Genomic DNA, 23,333 nt, shown 5'->3' on the forward strand with positions numbered 1-23,333 from the left:
AATCAAATCACATTTGGCAATAACTAGAAAATAACAATGTTAGAACACCAACCTGCATGTATCAGGAAACAAAAGTGAAAAAGTTACCCAGTATTTTTTGGTGTATATATATGCATAGTGGCCGGATCAATTAAACGGCTACTCTTTAAGAAAAGGATTATGTTGACTTCCCTGGACAAATAAAGGCCATTATTCAGAGATATGCAGGCTAACAGGGAGAAAAATTTGCAACTCCACGCTGGAAATGTTCTTCAATGTTTTAAAGCTAGCTGAAGTAGAAAAAAAATCTTCGTTTTAGAACAGGTACAATTAAAACACAGCTCTTCAGTGGCATCCTGGCTGGGGCCCAATCCAGTGCCCTTCCCTGGATGCAGTGCAAGTATGCAGCTGAGCACCAGCTGCCACAAGCACCCCAACCACAGCACAGTTCTCCTCAAGCTGCTGCTGCTGCGCTGGCCTGTGATGCTATGAGAGCCCAGCAACAGGGCTCTCAGAGGAGGATATTGTCTCCTGCTCAGGGACCATTTCCAGATTTTGTCCTTCCTCAGATCCCAAAGGTATGTCTTCAGGTTCACGGGAAAAGGTCATTCCTATGTGGTTTACGGAGTGAGGAACTGTCTGGGATACAAGCCTGGAATACTAGTCAGCTAAGCATAGACCAGAGATATGCTCAGGGAGCGAAGGAACCTCAAGAATCAAAAATGCCAGCCTATTAATCGAAGGTGGGAGATTTGTAGATACATGAACCTTCTGTTTCTAGCATTGCTAGATTTGATGACAGCGACATCATGTCATGAAATGTACTCTTCAGCCACTCAGTTTACAGAAGCAAATCAGCATGACCTATCAACAACTCAGATGCATCTCGATCTCTGCGTAGGAGAAAAAATTCAGCCTCTCACTCCATAATGTGCAGATTACACCTGAGTGAACTATTCACAGAGAATAATCTTTGTAACAAATTCTCACTTTTTCCCAGTTATGAATACACTTCGACGAATTCACTTGTGATTTAAAATAATTTGACCTTTTCAAATGAAAAAGTAAACTAGCAACCTATTGCCATTGCACAGGCAGGATTCAGTATCAGCAGCATCACAGATACTGAAGAAAGCCACATGCTTTCTTATTTAATCATGAGGGACTGTTCCTGTTCCCTGACTAACATATATGTTTCTAACTGAAGCAGACCACTGAAGGACATGAGCTGATGGCTGACCATCCTTGGTTCCTTCAGGAGCAAATACATTATTGAGTTACAATGATGCTCACCAGCTAGATGAATGACTTCTACAAAATTGCTGGAATTTAATTACTGGAAAAGACTGAGGCCATTTTAATACAGACTCAAGATAGTTTTAAAGGGCCTGTAGAGAGAGACATGATCTCAGATATTCAGGGGACAGCTAATCCCGTCAAGCATAACCACTCACCTAGCCAAATTCTGGTTGTGAGTAGCGTGCTACTCATTTCACCTGGAGATTATTTTATAGTTTGGGAGTGAGACTCAAGCCCACTTAGGCTGCTTATAAAACACATTCCACATTCTCTACATTTCATTCCCCCTCAATCAACTCTACTTGTCAAATGGGAGCAGCTCCTACAATCACCAGTGCAGTGGGAAGGAAGGTGAAACAGGCTGTGCAAATGCCTTGAAACCAATGCATGGGGCCAGGCATTAAGGAAGTTTCAAACAGAAGCTGTTAAACAGGAAATTATGCTCTTTTCACTCAGACAGTCATCATAGTTCACAGCATCTTAATGCATTTAGCAAGGTACGGACACTGAAAAAAAAAAAATCTGAATCTTTTCCACTATTGCCATTAGTTTTGTATATAAAAACAAACAAACAAACAAACAAACAAACAAACAAACAAAAAAAAAACAGAAAAATGCATTCCAGGATTTGCATCAAGTACTGTTAAAACCAGAGAGATCTTTCCCCTGAAGGACTTAATATTGGAAGTGCATAGATTTCTGTAAGATAAGAGGCAAGCATGTAGTTCGAGATACCCTCAATGTGCATAACCAGATATAAAACCCACTTGAACAAGATCTGGAACAGAAGACAGCTAATTATGTCTTGCAACTTCCTCTTCACCAACTTCACTTATCTAATATGGCTGAGAATACAAAAACAGTATGAGCATTTCAGGGATTTGTTAGAAAAAGAACTGACAACAAAAAATAAACGTTCTGCCCAAGAACACTGCAGATGCTCTATGCTTTTAAAAATAATATAAAATCATTTCATGTGAAGAGTCAACCTCATTGTTCCTCTCTTGCACCGCATGATGGTTCTGAGATAAACCCAGTTATTCCCTGTTTATCGAGTCTCTTCTAGTGAATCAAAGATTAACACAAGCTACCAGGAACACAGCCCCCCCAAGAGGCAGAATGAGCAAAGTTAAACATCCCTGCCCTTTCAGCTTCACAACAAACACAGGTCAGGGTGGGTCTACTTCTCTCACACGGGCTTCATCAGACAGGCACACTGCACACCAAACCATCCTGCACGACTTGTACTCATCTACTTCATGTTGTTGTATGTGGTTAGATATCAAGAGAAATTCCATTGGGACATACTGCTTCACCTACAAATTGTCTCTTTGGCTGCCTAACCTCAAATCATCCTCTGCTCATTATCTGTCCTGTTAGAAGTAGCCGTAATACCATATCTGCAAAGACTATAATCTGCAAGAGTATTTTCCCACACCTTTTATAGCTTTAAAGCATGCGTTTCAAAATGATTTCCACAAATGGTTATACTTATAGGCTTTATGGGATGTTCCACTGATCATTTATGAGATGTTCACATATTTGGGTGCAGAGGAACCAGCTGTCTTATTTTCAGCCCACAATCTCTGTGTGACTGCTTTCTTTGAAGCTTTTTTCCTTCAGTTATACTGCACTGACTTTGGGTATGTTTTTCTGCAGGAAACTGTAATTTATTCCTGCATATACATTGATGAACCAGTCAAAACATACACCTGAAAGTGAAACTCGGTCTGACAAGAAAGGTTAAGATGGAAAAAAAAAAATCAATTATTTTACCCAGAGGGTTTTTTTTTTTTCCTGGACAGGGGAACACCTCAGATCACGTAAGTACTCCATTTGGTAGGGTCTATTTTATAAATTACTATCAGACTTTCAAACAAGGGTCACTGAACTCTCTCAATAATGCTAAATGTTAAACCTCCCAGTGAAGGTGGAAACCACAACACAAGCTGTAAATTCAAAAGTAAAATTATCTTACACAAAAGTGGACTAATAAATAACTTCAGGGGCATGTAAAGTAAAAACTGATATCATGCGTGAACTTTGTCCATTTTAAATGCAAAACTCTCACTCAGTCAAGGCTTAGATTTTTGTCAGGAAGAGATAAATATTCCTTGATGTGAACTGGAGCCTGAGAAATCATTAAAGGCAGCAGCAACAATACCGTTAGGTTTTGTCAACTGCAGCACAGCCTATGTGAAGTGGTCCTCTTTGAGTGAACAGAGGTAAATAACAATAATTGCTTTGTTAGACTGCATGCCAGAAATAAAGCCTTTTATACTTATGCAGAGCAAAAGTCAAAACCACAACAGGAAGACTCAATTTCAGCAAACAGACTGTAATGAAATAATGCTGGTGGTTCTGCTAGCCAGAAGCTCACTTGGGCCTTTGAAATGGTAATGTCCTTCACTGTATAATGGAAATCTAGTAAAAGAAGAATCTTGTTACACAAAAACGTATATTCTTTGAACAGATGCATCTATTTTCCCTAACAGCTCTAGATTCAAGTTAGATTCCCTTCAGCCTCTTCTGCTCCTAATTTGAAGACTATCCGCAAGGTAACCAATGTTTGCCAATCCTACTGGACTTGAATCCTACTGGACTTGAGAAGACCCCAACTTGCAAGGAAGCTACTTTATCACCTGCATCGCTTTTCAACACCTCACTCAGTTGTTATGATCTTGCACTTGCAAATGAAGTCTGCGCCACTCATGTACCCGCGGTAATAAGCCCTTAACTTCTCCTTGCCATGGTCTGCTTCTTCCAAGGAGTTCTTTAGTTTCAGTTTTAATAGCAAGCATTTGCAAGGTCAGTTCATTGTGAAATCTTCTAAAAGGTATTGTTTTTCCATCACCAATTAATTTCTGAAAGAAACTAGGCCACCATTAGGCTGTAACAATTTTTTGGGCATTAAATTGGGCAGCATCCTAGCCATTTACAACTCTTTACCTCTGTGCCCCATATTATACTGCTTTATGCGACAGACAATCTATCTACTCTAATAAGCAGCTTGGCTCTTCAAATATCAACAAAAAAACACGTTACTCTTAGAACATGTGCTTTCGCTTTTCTGTACACTATCTGCCACAGTCCCAATCCTAATTAAAAATCACCTTAGGCTAAAAGAAGAATGTAAGGTCAAGTGAATTCAAAATGTTGTTTAGATCCAGCCATGATGACTTGGCAAGATAAATGATGTGCAGTTAGCTCCAACAAAGAGGTCAGAAGTGGAAAGGGTTTGGAATCTGCTCCTAGAGCCAGGTCCCATTCAAGCATCTGAGAAGCTCCGTGGGTTTTTGAGGGCTTCAGGTACTCTTTTTCATGACAGAACTTGGCTCTGTAACAGAAGAACCCCTAACATACAGCCCTTTTATCATGCCTGAGATGACGTTTACATAAAAAAAAAAAAGCGTGGTGCAATGGGAACATGTCTGTAGAGTAAAAAAAAGTTTCCACTGACAACTCCAACACCCACACTGTACAGATCTATGCCAGTGGGGGTTATTTCAGACCAGCTCTAGTCCAGTCCCCTGGGCTGGATGTTCACTGGCGTCTGGATGCATACTGGGTGCACTACTACAACACACCTGGCAATTTTGTTTCATCTGAGAAGAATCCCACTCACGCACTCCAAGAATGCTTCACAGTGAAGATGATTGAGACATTTATATCAAAAGCACGATCCTGTTCCGAGCTAGAACATAGGTGCAGACAATAGTGGAAGAAGTTTTCTTTTAGTTATCTTGTTAACAACTGTTCCTAGAAGTTGTGTAACTACCCTTGTGCTAATTACTATGCAAGTATTAACTGCTGAAACGTCACAAGTCCTAGATTATTCCTGTTGTTACAGCAGCAGTGTCTGCTTACCACACACAAAAAAAATTGTTTCTTTAGTTGTGGCTAACCTGATGCATTTTCTTCTTGTAAAACTAGCCTTCTGTTGACTTGAAAAAATACTGCTTTATTTGAACAATATATTGTTAGTCTCTCTTCATAGCAGTTTGAAGACAGACACTGACTTCCTGCGTACCAGTGGTGCTCAGTTAAGAAGAATGTATAGTATGAGAAAAATGTCTACCCTCATTTCAAAACCTCCCCTAAAAATCAAACTTCCAATGGAGAATAGCAGCATATATAATAGAAGGTCATTAAAACATAACTTAACAAAACACGATTAGGTAAGTCTGGGCTGGTACTTTGTCATATAAACAGTAAAACACCTTTGAATAATGGCCACTATTTAAAATCAAATTCAATCATGAAAGCACAGCTGCTAAAATCGTAGGCTGACAGAAAACAGTGGTAAGTGATAGAGAGGTTTTTAATATTTCTCATCAATACTTTCAGTGAATGCCCTTTTAGTCAGAATCACCCAAGGTACTATGTACAAATAGATATCTTAAATCGTGTATTTTGTCTCCCTCCTGGCAACAGCATGGGTCCTATCCTGGACTTTTGTAATACTACGTCTTCAGTTCAATGCCTACCAGCAGACAGGCCACCTATTCCAGATTATTGTGACGGTGGCTGATTTGATTCTGTGGGTGATTTGCAGTCTTCAGTTACCTAATGGGATGCACAGTATGAACACAGTAATTGCAGTGAGTAAGAGGCAGATATGCTTGTGAAGGATCAGGCACGTCAAGACCAGTTTATTATCATTGCTTGTAATTTTCTTATGATGACATTTTCAAAGGTAATTTGGCCCACAATGTCCCTTAGCAAAATGTAACCCACAGATGAGTATGTTAGACCCTAACAATGTTTGTAACAGAGAGAAAGAAAGCTATAGTGATGAGCTATTATGAGGATCTTAAAGGGTAGGCACCTAGTGGAAAACTATTTCAATGGCAAAAATGTTTGGGAGGCACCTTCTCTCCCTCCTGCTGCAGCAAGACCTCACAAGTATTTTGACTATGGTTATTTATAAATACCACTTACTAGGGCACTACTTCCACTTCAGGTTTAAGAACACAGCAAAAATTACCCACTGTTAGCTCAGTCACCTGCCCAGCACAGCACAGAAGAGGCAACATCTGGCCCCCTCTTTGGTCTACAGCTCAACACCATCTTTCTCTGCACTCCTTGAGAAACCAACCACACCGTTTCCAATCCAGTGGGATTTTTCGGCTATTTTTTGAAGCAACCCTTGATGCAATTCCAGTTCCACTACAAATGCAAGGACAGCTGCTTTTGCTTTGTCTTCCACATTTTACATCTGTTACAGAGTTTGGACTGCTGACTTATTTGAAGATACAAAACACCACCAACTGAGGAAGCATCCTGTAGGCTAGTCTAGTGAGCCCACAACAAAGGCTCTGCTGTGCTGCACACATATTCACTTTGTGGGCTTAACTGTACCGATCTGCTCTCTACACAGTGAAGCATAGGCACGCTTAAGACATTGACTAGGCAGGTCCTGGGAACAGTAACAGCTCATCTACATACTTCTAGCTGTGGGCTGCCAAGGAGTCCCAATTTCATGCCTTCACTCTCCCCTAATCTCCTTCTCCTCTTTTACTTTCCCTTAAAATTCCTGTGGGCTTATCCATCTCCTTTTCCACATTGGAATCTTTCAAATTAGCTCTGCACAGAGAGGCCAGAAGAAATTAAGTAACACTGCCGCAGGTGCATCCCCTTCGCACTTCAGGTCACTCTGACATGCTTTCACAGCCCTGAAGGCATATGACATTTTTAGGGTTTTGTGAATGCTTTTCTGAGCCTGTGACGCCTTTTGCTGTATGTCTCATTTCACAACTCTGGACTTTTTGCTTATCTGCAGCATCTTACTGACTCCTTCCTGGAAAATTCTTATGGATGTTTGACTGGATATCAACAAATTCTTTTGATCTATCTTCTCCAGAAACAAAGTCTCCCTCTGTTTGCAGGAATCTAGTCCCTTTTTAGTTTAACAAGTTGGGGATTCATTGAGATGCTCAATGAAATCTCATGGGGATATGACTGAGGAGAATAGGAAAACGCTGCAAAAGTTCATGGCACTACATCACTTTTCAAGGAAGTTCTCGAGGTTTTGCTTTCCTATCTGTGTAAAGGTGATGGCTCAGTCAGATTACTATGATCATTTTCAGTGTGGAAGGGACAAGGAGACATTGGATATGAGGATCAAAAGAAAAAAAAAACAAGTGGGAGGGATAATTTGTGATGCTACAGTACTAATTAGTATCAAGAATAAAAGCAAAGGTCTCACAGCTCAGACTAGGTTCCATCAAGCCTTCAAATATATTGTTGTGCTTTGTAATTCCTCCTCTTCCATTTACTTGTACAATGGAAATCATACTAAAGAGGTCAAAGCATGCTGCACAGAACAGCTGTGTTTGCCCATTTTGAAGGCAAGCTGGAATGCAGGTTACACTGCATTTACACAGCACAAACTACTGCTTTATCAAAAATGAAAAGAAAAACCAAAGTGGGTTTCCCAAAAAGTTCTGTGCACTTTATATAAACAAATCTCCCCACATGAGCTCCTCTAAATGCTGCCTGAGCAATTTGCACTGCATGGCTCTGTTATAGGCTGCAAAAAGAAACATCACACACAGCTGAGTATCACTGGTAGAAGAAAAACCTGTGAACGTCCAACTCAACTGCAAGGAAAAATCTCCAGTGGAATGAAGGATGCGGAGGTTACACTTTAGGCGAAGGAGCTAACTGCACTCAGATCTAATGAAACGTCTGCCTGTAAGCTCATGATAATGACATTCAAAGACAAATTTTAGAGAGCAGAGCACAGGCCCGTGCTTATTTATTCAACATTTAAACACTTGTTTAATCCCTGAGAAAGACGACCACCAGGATATGAAGTGTTAGTAGGAGATCTCATATTTAACTCTTACAAACGCAGACAAACATAGGAAGAACAAGATCAAACAATACTACTAACTTCCATTAGAAAACCCAGTACCTCACAGCTTTCCATCCAGAACAGAAACATGAGACACATCAATAGTATTGGTGGATTGCAATGAACAAAAGCCCTCAGCTCTCAAGCAGCTACATCTCCAGTGGTGTGAGGAAGGACTACTGGCCCAAGGGAATACTGGTGACTTAACCTCAGAAATCTTCCCACTCAGGTCCTGCCCAATGATCTACTCCACTGACTCCTTTTCACTATCCAGAATGTTCCTTTCTGTTATTTCTGTCTGTTCCCAATCTTGTGATGTGATTAGAGTAGATGATTATGCTTACATAATACTATCAAATTAATTTGCAGCAGAGCACAACAGCAGAGGAAAACGCTCGAGTTCTGAAATCTCCCCCTCCCCAGTTTATTTAAGTGACACCAGGGGATTATGGCAAAATGGGTCAGTAGAACACTGCTGGGAAAACAACCAAAACATCAGGCCTGACCTTGTAAACGAGAGTGAGAGAATGCAAATAAAGACAGCAGTTTATAACATGTTCTGTAACAAGAGCCACCAGGGTGAAGCAGCTTCCTAAACACCTATTGCTATTCAGAAGTTGACAGACTTTATATGTCCCTTCAGTAGGGTGAAACATTCTGGAAATACCTTTACAGAAGTACTGGAGCACAGATTATTTGGAGTTTTACTTATTGCTGGAGGATGCCTTCCTGCCAACAGTAAGTCATATAATTATTATGTTCCCACTGCTTTAAACAAAGGCAGGGGAATTGAACGAACAGCACCTAATGCACGGTCCAATAGACCTGACATGATCCATCTCGGTTCTCTGGCATTCTGTGTCTCTGGATGGTCCCTCTCTCACATACCGTACAATTTTCTACTGCTGGGATGCTGAGATGAGCATTGCGTTATAAGATTGTAACTACATAGTTGTTATCCTATCTACATAGGACAAGACAGCCTTCTGATAGGTGTACAAAGACCTTTTCTGTAACTAGCAGATTTATACTGATTGTTGTGATAGCTGGCTAGATGCAAGACAGCAACCATTAACCAGGTTCATCACATTGCTCTGCTAGCATGGATGGTTTGTGATCACTGCTAATCCTGCAAAATGCCCACAAATTATTTACCTTTCCTTTGGAAAAGCAGATACTTCTTAAACAACTATTCCTTCAAGCTCACTAGATAAAAACAATTTGGGTGTGTGTCCAACTTCTCAGAAATATGTAAATGACTCCTGTTTGTCTTTTCTTCCTTCCAATGCAGACACCTACTTTCCATCCTAAATATTTTAATGGAGGTGAATTAACATAGCTTCTTCTGGTTTAACACCACCTTCAGTTTTACACCTTGACATGCCAAAGCAGCATCCCTTGTGCCTCGGCAGCTTCATAAGCTGAGGTAAGCACAATAACTAGGAGTGGTGTGCATTTGCATGCCACTGCTGCAAACTGTACTGAGCCAGTGACACCTTCTGCGCTTTGAAAAAGGCAGAAAAATTTAAAAAGGTATCTCAGCTCACCAACATTCAATTTTTATCATGAGAAGTAAATCTAGGCCTAAATCCTTTAGTTATTTAATTCCTTCCCAGTACTCTATTAAGAACTCCACTGTATATTTAAGCTTTATCTTAAATATATAATGTTAAATAAGTAGATTTACTGTGTAGTTACCGAATTCAACCTCCTCCAATATAGGTATAATCATACAAGCATTCAGCTCTCACAGTCATTCTGCACTGCTGGAAGTTTAATTGCATTGCACCTGCTTACTACATTTTATCTTGTTTGCAGTGGCACATTATGTTGATAGTCTTGTTCTTCACCAAGGTAAAAAGAAAGGCTTTTTCCCATTTCTGGATCACATGAAATGACAGAAGCCCTCCATTTAAAAATGCTAGCAGTGATCATGGTGATGAACAATGAAGACCATACAAAGGCAAGTACTACACAATTCCTTCCTGAAGTGTTATAAGCACAACATAAGGCAGACACACTGGAAGCATCATCTACAAACCTACCTCTCCTGCTCCTTCCTGTTTGTTTTTCTTCTCTATCAACATTATAATGCTTTGATGAAATGCAAGTATGAATGCATAGACATACTGTAATTTGCTGTGCTTTTTCTTCCCCCATGTCTGTAATTTCTGCATAACTAAGACAACTTGTTAGTATTAATCTGATTTACACATAATAAGAAACACATTACTTTGTTCTTGTAACCGTATAATCATGAAACTTGCCCATCATGTTACTGGATTACAGATGTCTAATCTGCGGTCACCTTTATTAAACAGCCAGTTTGCTTACAAATATTTATATTGCATATGTTCAGGATAAAACATGAAACATTAGATACTTTGTGTATCCTAATGCTGATTCCCTCAACAGTGCATGTGTTATTCCTATACTGCTCTCTATATGCAAGATACACGAACAAAACAATGATGGTGAGAAAGCACGATGTGAAAAAAAACAAACATGGAAACATACTTTAGGTATCCTTCATTCTGACTGCTTGCTATTTTTAACACTGCACTGAAGACACTCCGCTTACATAATTTCCCCCATACAAAACAAAATGGACTTTTATGGGGGAGGGCGGAGGAGGGATTCTAATACAAGTTTCCTAAGTCCTTGGTCCTGTCTGCTGTCAATGAAGTATTCACATCTGAAACACAGCCAAGACGCTACATAGACTGATCTGTCACCAAGGCTTCCACAACAAAACACATGATTTTCATGCCTGTATTGCTGGATAGCTGAGCAGTGCCAAGCAATTCATAGTTCAGAAATAAAGACACCTAAAATTATGGAAATCTACTCTCTGCCTGTGCACCTTATAGTCAAGGTAGCAATACCAAAAGCTATTAGACAGGCAGAAGAATCCTCCACAGTACTGGCTACAGCTGGCTCATACTGATGCAGTTAGGACTTAAGAAGCTTTCAGGACTCATTTCTTTATATGTAAAGCCCAAACCTGAAGTCTAAACTATAACAATAGCCATGACACCCACAACAAATAGTTGCTGAAGACAAACAGCAAGAAATCAGGCAGAAAGGCCATTTTTGCATGGCTAATTAGATTCCTTTATTATGGACTGAAGAGAACGTAAACAGTTGTGAAAATGATTTGAGGAATACACAAAGATCTACCCGCCCAAAGCACCATCACTACTGTTACTACAAGGTGAAGCAGAGATCATATTTCCATCTTTTTTTTTGATGGTGTTTTTTTTTTTTTTTGACAAGGCAGGGACAGGGGAAAGGAGAAAAACAGATTGTATTTAAAAAGGCTGTAGGGTCCTATGGGTGAATGAACTTAACTAAAATGCCAGATATTTCAACAAGGTAACTTGCGCAGCTCTTTCATTAGGCTTGCATTCAAGACTAATTCTTTACAAACTCTTCAGCCTGCATTTAGTAATCAGCTACAACACTGTAAATTAACGCTGATTCATAAGCAGAAGGCAATGACAAGTTCTACTCTTGTTCTGCATGTCTGTGTAGGAGAAACTCCAGCCTGACTCCTATGTATTTAAGAAGGATGACAGTACTTCGAAGTGACAGCTGAGGGCACTGTGCTGTAATGCCCACTGTATGTCTCTAATGTCTTCTTAAGCCATTAGAAGATAATGCAGAAATCATAAAATACATACTAGTGCTTCCATAATTTGAAAGCTTTTTATCAAGTACCACAGATAGCACCAGAAGTAGCATATGACTGGCATAATTTGGACACGGGGCTGGAAGAGGCAGAGATTTTATAAACCAATTACTTACACACCTGTAATATACTACTCAATCTTCTTTCAACTACAGGAGAGCTAAGGATGGCATGTAATACCAAAGAGAAAGCATTATTTTAGTAGACTTACAATTTTAAGAGTATTTTTAATAGAAACAAAGCAGAATCACAGTATAAATCAGCAATTTGCCCTTTCATGGGATTTGATCCTATATGCTGATGACACCTAAGACAGATCTCTGTTGACTGAAACTGGGGTTGGTCTGAGCAGACAGGCAACGCCACTCCCTTCATGTGTCTATGTACTAGCCAAAGCAAAGAACCATGCAGTTGTTTCCTCAGACAGTAGGAGCTAAATTAATCTATCAAGTCATTTCATCTGATGCTTCTGCTATTTATAATAAATGTAACTTAATTCCTTAGTCTCTGCAACTTCTCTAACAGGTGACCCAAGTTTATGTGTCCAGAAGGACAATAATTAAAGCAGTATAAACCACTTCTATTTCTTCTCTGCTAGATATGAACAACATTTTCTGAAATAATTAGACAAAGATGCTGTTTTGCCAATTAGAATTGCGACTGATTCTGGAAGGATACAGCCATGCTTAACTGTATGCTCAGAAGTTTTAATCAGCTGTGGTCTCTGCTTATATTTTAAGTATGTTAACCTTCAGAGAGACCAAAGAATGGTTCAGAAAAATATACCCAGCATCAAATAACCCACATCAACCATGGCAATAGCTGTCATTTTGATGCATCTGACTTTGAGCAAAATAGCTGAGTTTCTGGATTGCAGAATCTGAAGAACAGCTCTCTCCCAAATTTACCCAATTTTGCAAACCTACGTAACAAAGCTAAAACAAGTCAGAGAAATCTTAGGACCACTTGCAGAGTTTGAAGATTGATGACAGATTCAGAAATACCCTTGGAGAGAAGAAAAAACAGAAGTAAAAGGTAATCTCCTATAGCACAGTCTGCATCTGCAAACTGAACCAGTTAACTCTTTCCTTCACAAATCTGATGCAGTCATTTTTCCATGGAGAAGTAGCCATGAGACTTGGTGCCAACAGATGTCTCAGGAAGACCAGTAGAATATAAGGTTTATTCCTGCACTTGCACAAACAGGAGTGCTTTGTCCTCTTCTGTTTTTCCTCTAGTACTTTAGCAGGAAATCAAGATTAACCAAGCCATGTCCACAGCTCCTTAAGGTTTAACACGCAAGCCTGAATATTAATATTACAGCTGTGGTTATAAAGAGATTTTTTACTCTGCTGCTTGTCTGTTTTGGAGAGGTGGAAAGAAAGAAGTGCAGGAACCAACTGCCAGTGTGTTAACCTGGCAGAAGAGCAGAACTCAACCCCCTAATCGTTCCATCTAAGGAAGAATTCAGGATAGTGAGGAAGCAAAAATACCACAGGAATCCCATCATCACAGTGATCATGCTCAGGTTCTTCCAGCACCTCATGTTTGCTACACACAACAGTATCACACACACATACCTCTGGACCAAGACTGCAGAACTCAGAACCTTCCAAGTTCTATTAAAGGAGTAATACACTTGCTAAGATGTGAATAGGCAATACAAATAAACAGGTATTTAGAAAAAGTTAAGCCTGTACTCAAAATTGTTGCCAATTCTTCAAGCTGTAGCAGTACTGTTGTTGTAATGGCACAGTAGTGTGATTTAAAAGCTAGCACCAATTTTGCCCTTCCAGCCAGGCTGAGTCACTTGCTTATCAGGCAGAAATGCCTTCACACCCTCTAACATTATAGCCCTGATCTCCACCTGTGTATCCTTTTCCTTAAGCCTCATTTTTGCTTCCTACCTGCTTCTGCTGGTGGTACTGCTCTCCCAGCAGGCTTTGTATGCTGCTCCCAATGTGACTGGCATGTTATTAATGAAGAGGTGGCTGGTGTCTCTCATTATGCTTCCACTGAGTGAAAGCACCTCAGAACTAATTTAGCTTTCACTCGCTGGGGAAGACATAGTACTCCACCAAGAAGTTCACTATTCTGCTGCCTTTAGCAATAAAAAAAAAAAAACTTTTTTTTTTTTGTTTTAACATTAATAAGGTGAGAGAATAGAGTATTTCCAAAAGAAATTAAGAAATGCAGAAGATAGATGCAAGTGCAGAGGCTCCCCGTGAGTTACCACCAAGCCCAATTGAAAGAAATAACACATGCATTGAAAAAGATGTACAGGGTGGAGAAGAACTCCACAGGCAAACAAGTGGTAATAAAGCCTGCACCTCGTGCACAGAGTTAAGCAGGTCTCTCAACCATTTAAACTTTCTTCACTGTTTGTGAGAGTTATCTGTGGCAACACATGCATAACTCCTAAGAAATTAAGGAGTATGGAAATCATCTTGCTCCCCAGGCTGAGAAGGTCATATCCCTCGCTGTAAGAATAGAAACCTAATTAAGAGACCAGACTGCACTGGCTAGAACAGATCAAATCCACTTAAAGCTATCATCTGAAACAGTTTTAAAAGACTTTCCCTTGATTATTAATTCATTTACTTATACTGCATACAGGGACAGTCATTCAGTCAACACAGCCCTGCAGTAGCTCATTCTCTGAAGTAAACAACCTCTTTACTTCCAATCACATTTTATTTGCCAGCATCACTTTTTGCTACACTTCCTCCTCTTATTTTTCTCTCCTATTTTTCTATTTCATGATCTTTAACACAGGATATTTTACTTTTTACATTCTTACACTTTGACAATTCACATTTTACATTTAGTATTTTATCTTTTACTACTGAAGTAGCAGTACTACATGAACTAACAGAACCACATGATGACAGACTATTGTACTCATGGTATCAGTAGGTTACATGCACAGATACCAACAGGGTTTCCTCTATCACAGGATCAAAGTCATCACGAAAGGGGATCAAGAAAGATTTCTCTTGTCACATGTATTTAAAGATTTCCCAGCAATATGCCAATCAACCAGTGTAGTAGAATTGTCAGTTAATCATTACTTGGATGGATTTGGATCAATGTCATATCTCACATTTAAGGACCAACGTGTGTTTGCATTACATAAAAGAAAAACCTTACTCTTACTCTTACTTGTAAATGGAATTTTCTTATTCTTTCATGTTTGAAAAAAGATTAATGCTCAGGAAAGAGTATAAAAGAATCAAATAATAATAACGCACTGAATTTGGGCAGGCATGCATTCAACTTCCTACACTACTGTTGCTGTAAAAGGAGTGAAAGTTCCTTAATGGGCAGGAGTAGAACAAAGTTGGAATTAAATCTACTTTACCTTCTACATTACCCAGCATTTAAAAAACTGTATTAAAAACTTTATAGGGTAAACTATTTTGGTAATGATGTTTTGGATACTGTTTATCTTAGCTTGTGCAGCTCAGATAGCATTCTTTATTTCTTACTTTGTACTCATGAAAATCAAACAAAAGGGCAATTTAGCTTCCTATTCCTCACACTAGTAATGAATACTGGGTAGACAATCCAAGTTTAAATTTTTTTCTACCCCAAAATAAATTGCATCCAGAAAATCAATCAATCTTCCTTTGAAATACCACCAAAAAAATCCTTGCAACAATGAAATAAGTTGGAGAGCAGTTACACTATCAGAGTTTTGGGTATCTTAAGTGTTTTTGTAGGTTTTTTAGTTGTTACTACCTGCGAACATATCAATTCCTCTCTCTTTTACACAGTTATTGCTGCAAGAGTATTATTATACAAGAAGCTACAGAAGTTTTAGCCATGTTATTTACTCACGACAGTGAAGTACAAAATCTGATCCGAAATTAGCTAGCATTGCCTTGGTCAGCTCAGTGCCTGTATGCCCATATATTTTCTCTATATACATATATTAAAAAACCCACACCACCACTGATATGCAGTGCACCACTTTGAATGCAAGCTACACTGAAATGTCTCACTATCATTTCAAAAGGCTTCCTGCTGTCATACTGAAATGCCCAGATAGGTGGACTGCTGTGAAATATGTAGGCGATGCCTGCTGACTGGTTTTCAGATGATGAGGAGCATTTGAAAGCATCAAAGATTCCTGTGTGGATGTGTGTACATTAATCCCTTCCTTTGTGATATCTAGACTTGACTATTGTAACATGTTGTTTAATAGATTGCAAGACTCTGCTCCTCACAGACTGAACCCTATTCAGAAATGTCAGTGCTCCCACCAGGCTTCTCACTGATTTTAGGTTTTCTAAACTTAACATGATGGTTGCTGTGAGATTACATTGTTTGAAGGTTGAATTTACACCTCTCTTTCAATTTGCCGTCTTCCCTATTTCGCTACTGGCAGGACTAGAATTAAAGTGCTAAATGTTCCCTAGACAGGAAACCTGGATAATGGAAAGAAGAAAGGGTAGGGCTTTGGATACAGTGCCTTATCTTTAAAGCTTCTGGAATATGTGGTTCAACTTCCTTTTGTCTTAATGAGAGATAATACGTTGTTAAAAAATTCACATCCCCACACTGCTCTTAACAGAGGGACGATGCTCAAGTACTTGTTTTGGTCTCAGTGAAATATATGTATTAGAAAAGCTCAGATATGATAGTGAAGAAAGACAATAAGAACCCAGACTTGCAGTAACTGTTTTTCCAAGTAGTGGAGTTGTCATCATTCTGTTCCACTTATTTTTTTCAGCTTCACTCTTTGTTATGGCATTTCAACAAGTACCGCAAAGTCAAAGATGTGCTCAGCTGCCGTACTAAGTTTGGTGCTTTCAGTTCACAAGATGCCTGAATACTGAGCAGGCAAGTGCAGAGAGAAAAGCCACTGAAAACCTGCACTGTGCTTCATTTGGAATCAAGAGTTGTTCCAAGCTCCTATACTGTGCTGAATACTTTCACAGCACCGTTCTGAAAAAATCAATTGAAATAATGGGTGCAAATCTTGCCTAATATTTAGAAAAAGGTCTATGAGAGACCGAGACAAGCACTTCCAACACTATATACATTGCTGTGCTTTTTTACCAGGTACCCTCCCTCAGTATTGAGGAGGGTCACACTGAAGAAAGTATCTTTAATATATCAAACAAACAAAAAGAGAGAGAAAAAAAAAAGCACAATTTAACTAAATAAGTAAAGTTAATTCTTAGAATTACCACGTATTTTTACATGTCAGTGACAAAACTAACAACAGACCTTTGCTGCAAAGGAGCGTGTGGTTCCATGAGGGACTGCAGGCCTGTTTTTTTTCCTAGGTATTCAAAGAAGTAAAGGACAGTTTGTAAATAGCTTGCCTGCACTGTTCATTGGGTTCATTTGAAAGCTGCTAACAAATACACTCAGTTTCTACGTAGATTTGGTATCTTTTTGGGGACTTTCAGTGCAGCTCTCTAACAAACATCAATCACTGCCCTCTTTACGAGAGTACTACTTCTGGCACTTCTTTAAATCCCTTCTGGTCTTTCCATACAGCCAGAGTAATAATTTACCACTGACAAGACTTGCCAAACTTCCCCTACATCTATTTCCACTTCCCTTCATTTTTCTTTCGCCTTTCATTTTGTGTGTGTGTGTGCATGCTGACTCCCTAGTTCCTCTTCTACTAAATTATGCTCTATTATTTCCACAGCCTGAAGAAGTCACAGCTGAAGCATTATTGCTAACCTTATTTTGTATTCCTAGCATGTCCTTTAATCTGTTTTGAGTTTTATTTGCAGCCAAGATGCTGACACAGCATCAATTTTGTTTTCATGGTTTGACTGGGTAGAAGTACGCCTTACTACAGGCACTAGGATGAAAAACAGTCAGCTATCGAACAGCAACACAAACACTTCTAAAATTGTCCCCCCCCCCCCCCTTTTTTTTCCAAGTTCTGTGTTATTGTTTCTAAGCAGTAGCTGCAAACCCTCAGCTTCTTGGAAAAAAATGAGAAAAAACAGGTAAACTGAAATGTATTTATTTCGCATATTCTCTTTTCTCCTTTCCCTATTTTGCCATTTTTTTCCCAAACTATAAACATTTGTGTTTGACCCACATCAAAGGCTTCTGTAAGGGACCAGGTTGTGAGGGTCCCCAAAAGCTTTTCTGACCTGTAAAAAAAACCTGTGCTTTCTCAAATATCACTAATACCTGAACTGATTTATTTATACTAGACTTCCTTGTTGCATGTCCTTCAACACCTCAGGCATCCCTAAGTTCTCTCTTTAAGCCACGCAGTTCTCCCTCTTCTCATGTGAAACTGTGCTCTATGAATACACTCAAACTGAAACTCCCATATCCAAGCTTTTCTGAAGCCTTATAGGAGGTCCACAACGTGAACCCAAATTCCATTTTGTAAAAAGGGCCCTTTAACAGCCGAACCAACACCTTTCACACTTCAGAAAGCCAGTAAGGACAAATATTAACTTCCTTAGTTCTAATATCCTAAAGTCTCTGCTTATTATGAGTCTAGAGAAGTTAAGAAAGCCTTTTTTTTCTCCACACTTGACTGTCAACACTGCTTAGTGAGTTAGCAATAGAAATGATTGCAAAATCATCTTGTTTATTTTATTTTTGCAATCCATACATCAAATAAAGTCATTGCCAATCATGCAAATACAAGGTATTAAAAAAACAGCCATGAAGAAAGGTATTCTTATTACAGCTTATAAATAAGCATCACACAAACTGGCATTAACGTTTGTAATTAAGAAATAAGACACGCAGTTTCAGAGCATCCAAAAACATGAATAACTACAGGGCTTAATACACAGCAACAGAGCACATGTACAAAGATGTGTCACTTGCAAAACAATTAACTAATAATGGCACTGGAAAGCCAAGCTTACCTCTGAAGAATGAGATGGGATGCACATCATCACCACCTCAAATGCAAAATCCCTCCCCCTCCAGATTGCAGGAAAGGAAGTCACATGAATATTAAACAAGAATAAAGTTATGATTTCTTGCTCCTTGACTCTTTCCAGTCAAACAATGAAGAGAGATCGCTAAATGCCAGAAGAATGACTGGTCTCCCTAGAGTGAGGCCCCTGTTCTGTACCTACTCCATGTCAAGCTTATAACAAAACTCAGGACAGGTAACTCAGAGAGGCTGTTTGGGAAGAAGGCTGAGGGCTGACAGGTGAAGTTGAAGGCCTCAGAAATCTCAAACCTGACACCAGCCGTTTGGATCTTGTCAACAGTTACTCTTGCTCACAGCTTTTGTGTACTGAAGGTGCTCATTTTTATTAAATCCCAGAACTTCTTTGTAATAGGGTATGTTCTACAGTTTTCTTACCACACAAAAAGCTAAGCTTCACTATCTGCTCATCATCAACAGCCAGGCTTCAATGTGAGGCTTTTGCTACCTCTTTCATTCAGACTAAAAAAACTCCTACAAATCATTCGCTCACCTGGAAATTCCCATGTCTCAGCATATGAGCTTCCATCTAAACAGCTCACAGGATGGGCTCTGTGCTCCATCTTACTCGTTTCAGAGCCTACTGACTTTAGCTTAATAGTTGATAGCATAAAAGGCTGCACAAACAAAGTAGTGCCAGAATGCATTGGCTTTGACTCACACAATAGAGGAGACACGATCCACATTTATACACCCAGTCTCCCCCAAACACCAGGCGCCTAACCAAGGTGCTCACATCAGATCATTTTTTTGTTTTTTAAGCTCCCTACACCGTTCAACAGGGAACTGCAGGCACCCCCCTATGGCATGTCAGACATTTCAAACCTGCATCAGTCACTCATGGCTGCATCTACAATCAATGAAGAGACACAGGCACCTTCAGAGAGTGACTCAGATCTTGTGTACAACTGAGACTGGATCCTGGTATATGTTGAGCACCATTTGTGACCTCCCCTTACATGACAGGAAGGGAAAAAAACAGACACCTTGTGAAAAATAGTAGGAAATACCATTTTAGAAAAGTGTAACTGTTGCAGATTTCAAGGCTCCCGACTTCATGTTTGGGAATGGCTATAATTGAGCAGCACAGAAGTTATAATTAAGAGGCATCTCGTATCAACACAATTTTCTGTGTTTATTTCATCCCATATTCAGGGAGCAGAATTTGATATTTTTCAAAATGCTTTAATACTTTAAATTCTACTTACTGCCAAAACCCAGGAAAGATGCATAGACATAATCTGACAAACCCTACTGTACATCAGACCCTTCTCCAACACATATCTTAGTTCAATTTGCATTTTAACTAGAAAGTAGATATATTCAGATTTAAAACTGTAATGTTTTCTTATCTGTGCTTAAAAAAAGAGGACCTAGAAAAAGGTTAATGTTTAGTTTGAGAGTACTCAATTCAGTTCATCCAGACTGAATTCTCAATCTGATGCCCACTTGGGTTGGTCTTTAAAGAATCTACCACACTTCAGATTTTCGAGTTTCACAGCTAACAGAAATGTTTACTCATGTCGATGGGCTTCTGGTGTTTTTTCACTTTACATTAAACTACCCAGGAGGTCCTCTAATGCTAACCGCAGCCAGGAAGCCCCATTAACTTGACCAAACTATACCTTCCATAGCTTGACGCACCCTCTTTTTCATGTGGCTTTTGTTTTCTGTTGGCTCTGCCTTCTTCTGTGACTCATTGCTGGTTATACCGTCATATAATCCCACACACTCATTCTCAGCAGCTTCAGCTTCAATAATCTACCCATTACCATGCTGTATCCATGTTGTATTCGTTTTTTACCATAGCGAAAAACTGATTTCTATCTGACCCTCCCATACAGACTACCACACCTGCTCTTCAGCATGAGCCAGTTCCAAGCGGTACTTCCAACGCCCTAAAAAACCCCCCACCTCTCATGCACGATTGCTGTCACTTTTTTTTTTCTCTCTCGTTGGATTCATTGTTTTATTACCAATATGAAACTTATATTCCTAAATCTATCTTTGCTTCTCTTCTACCTCTGCTACACTTAAAATTGTTTTTTCACCCTGAATAAATAGAGCTTTCTGTATCCCTCAATTTATACCCACATCTTTCATTTATTTTGTATTATCTGCTCAACTCAAGTATCTGGTCTTTGGGACATCCATACCTAAAACCATGTTCTGAAAAAACTGTTCATAGCTTCTTGCAAAAACATGAATGTTTCCTCCTTTCTACACTTCCCCACAAACTTCATCAACCAGTCAGAAAGACTCTAATTCTTTCCCTGTAATTCCCTGCCCTGCTGGACAGAGGCAGTAAGATGAAGTCATAACGGACATTTTCCAATTATTTGAAATATGCACTACTGTTAAAAGAGGGAGAAAGGAACTGGAGAGCTTTAAAAACTGTAACAGATATATTCTCTCCCTTTGTCTGATATCTAGCTTCCTAGAGAGCATTAACTTTGAGGTACAGCTGTTATTTTCTTCTCTCTCTGTTCAGGGCAACACACAACAAAGATGAGCTTTTCCCTAGGGATCTTTAGGTATTATTGAAATATCTTAAAGATGACTGTTCAATAGTTGCATGAAGTTGTTTCATTGCTGTTTATATAACACGTGTATTTTCTTCCACAACACCTCCATATCAAGCAAACTGTTGCACTGTTGCACAATGCTAGTGAAGAGATGAAAAATTCAGGTTATTTTTTCCCTCAAGGTAGCGTATTATGTATTTTTTTTTTGTTTGTTTGTTTGTTTTTGTTTTTTTATACTTTGTAACTCCTTTTGCTAGTTATGGTATGGGGTAGATATAAGAATAACCAGCACAAAATCATTCACTGCTGTTTATTGTCTCATCTTTTACAGGAGAAAACCAAAAAAAAACCCAACCCTAATATTTATGTCAATGTAAGAATGGATCAATGGATAAAAGCCAAACCAGTCCCAAGAGAAAAGCAATAGTCTCTTTGCCTGTTAATGAACAGTCTGTTGTTGCAAATTCACATAGGCTTTAATTTAATAAACACAAATGGATGAATGTGCTTATGGGATGTCACCCCCTTTAGGCTTGAAATCACTGACATGGAAGAATTGTCACACTTCACTGAATTGAGCACTACTCCCTACCCTTTCAAACCTTATTCACTGTGGCAACACTGAAATGAAAAATGGAATAGAATATTATAACTAATTCTTATGACTTTGCTGAGTTTGATTCTTTTGCACGAGAATGTAGATTTAAAAAGTCAACTCCTCTTTTATCTGAATTAAACATGAATTCCATCAGTTTGACTAAAAAATGCTTACCTTAAGCAGTGTTTCAGTAAATTAAAAAGAATAATAAATTAAGTTTGAAGCTCATTTAAACTCATGAGCTGCAGTCCACATAACAATTATTGCCAGTTCATACTTACTAATTCAATAAATGCTCTTAGTTTCAGGTAGCAGCTAAAACTGCAGTATAGAACCATAGCATTGTATAGAACAGTAGTTTTAATCCACTCTGCTGAACTAGTGACCATCAAGAATCCACACACATCCCCTCAACCCACCCTGAAGAAAAATCTGTATAAAACTAATTCAAAAAATATTTGTCCATTGCTACTCATCCTGGTAACGACTAAGCATCTTTTTGTAAAGGCTACTTTCCTTTGCAGGAGCAGACAGGCATTTAATTTCCCTAAAAATAAAGGGAGAATAAGAAGGGTGCAAATTGCAGAGGCTCATCTCTGTGCATTCTTTTAAACCAGTTTGGAGGAGCCTAACTCAAAGTGCCATCTCACATGCACCAAATACACAAATATACTGTACATCTTGTTAATAGAGTGTAGGTGTTGACAGATAATAGCTTAAAAAGTATTAGAACAGAAACAGCTTAACACGGTCTAACAAAAGCACACCTGGAATGTCACATCACTCTTAGACATTCTTGATTTTGAGGTCAGAAATATAAAGAGACTCCAGCTTAATCTAAGAGTCAATATGAGTTTCTGTTGTGGAGACTATTGACAGAGAGCTCAAATATAGCCTCCGGCAAGGGGTGCCTACCACAAACATGCATACTGCACCACTAAGCTACACTGATAGATCTCACAGGAGTTTGTTCCTTCAGTATCAAACAATTACCAAGGAGTGCATTTTGTGGAAAGCAATGTAATCCAGAGATCAACCCAGATTTCTCAAGGATTTTTTTTTAAACCTATTTTACAACTTGACTAATACAGACTTGTTAATTTAGGCATATCTCAAATGTTCCAGAACAGACAGGACTATGCTTTGTGTGTTTCCCCCCCCCACAGTCAAGAAAAGCTTTTTTGAAATGCAGCCAGTAAAGCTACTCTTGCTCAAGACTGCTCGAACAGAGAAATCTTGCTCCATCTCTTTGTCCATTATTAGGTGCAAAGGCCTGGATACAATAAACTTTATTCAAATAGTTCTTCTTTAACTTTCCTTGACAGATTTACCCAAGTACCTGTTCCACAATAGATCCATGACTTTGCCAAACTGGATCTGAATTAGCAAAACTGGTAATACAGTCGCCCAGTTGCAGACATGCATTGGTATCTTGTTATTTTCTA

The 23,333-nt window shown here is 39.0% G+C and overlaps 1 protein-coding gene and 1 long non-coding RNA gene across 6 annotated transcripts in view; both read right to left on the minus strand.

Moving 5' to 3' along the window:
* LOC110354189 (uncharacterized) overlaps positions 1-13,904 on the minus strand; it is a 28,863-nt gene extending 14,959 nt beyond the window's left edge. Inside the window, exon 1 of the long non-coding RNA XR_005268721.2 lies at positions 13,409-13,904. This is a non-coding gene — a long non-coding RNA (uncharacterized lncRNA). The remainder of the gene's footprint in view (positions 1-13,408) is intronic.
* Positions 1-23,333, minus strand: part of RORA (RAR related orphan receptor A) — a 410,146-nt gene that overhangs the window by 140,242 nt on the left and 246,571 nt on the right. The gene's annotated exons all lie outside the window — the stretch shown is intronic.

This window comes from Anas platyrhynchos, chromosome 11 (assembly GCF_047663525.1).
Source record: "Anas platyrhynchos isolate ZD024472 breed Pekin duck chromosome 11, IASCAAS_PekinDuck_T2T, whole genome shotgun sequence".
NCBI classification, from domain to species: domain Eukaryota; kingdom Metazoa; phylum Chordata; class Aves; order Anseriformes; family Anatidae; genus Anas; species Anas platyrhynchos.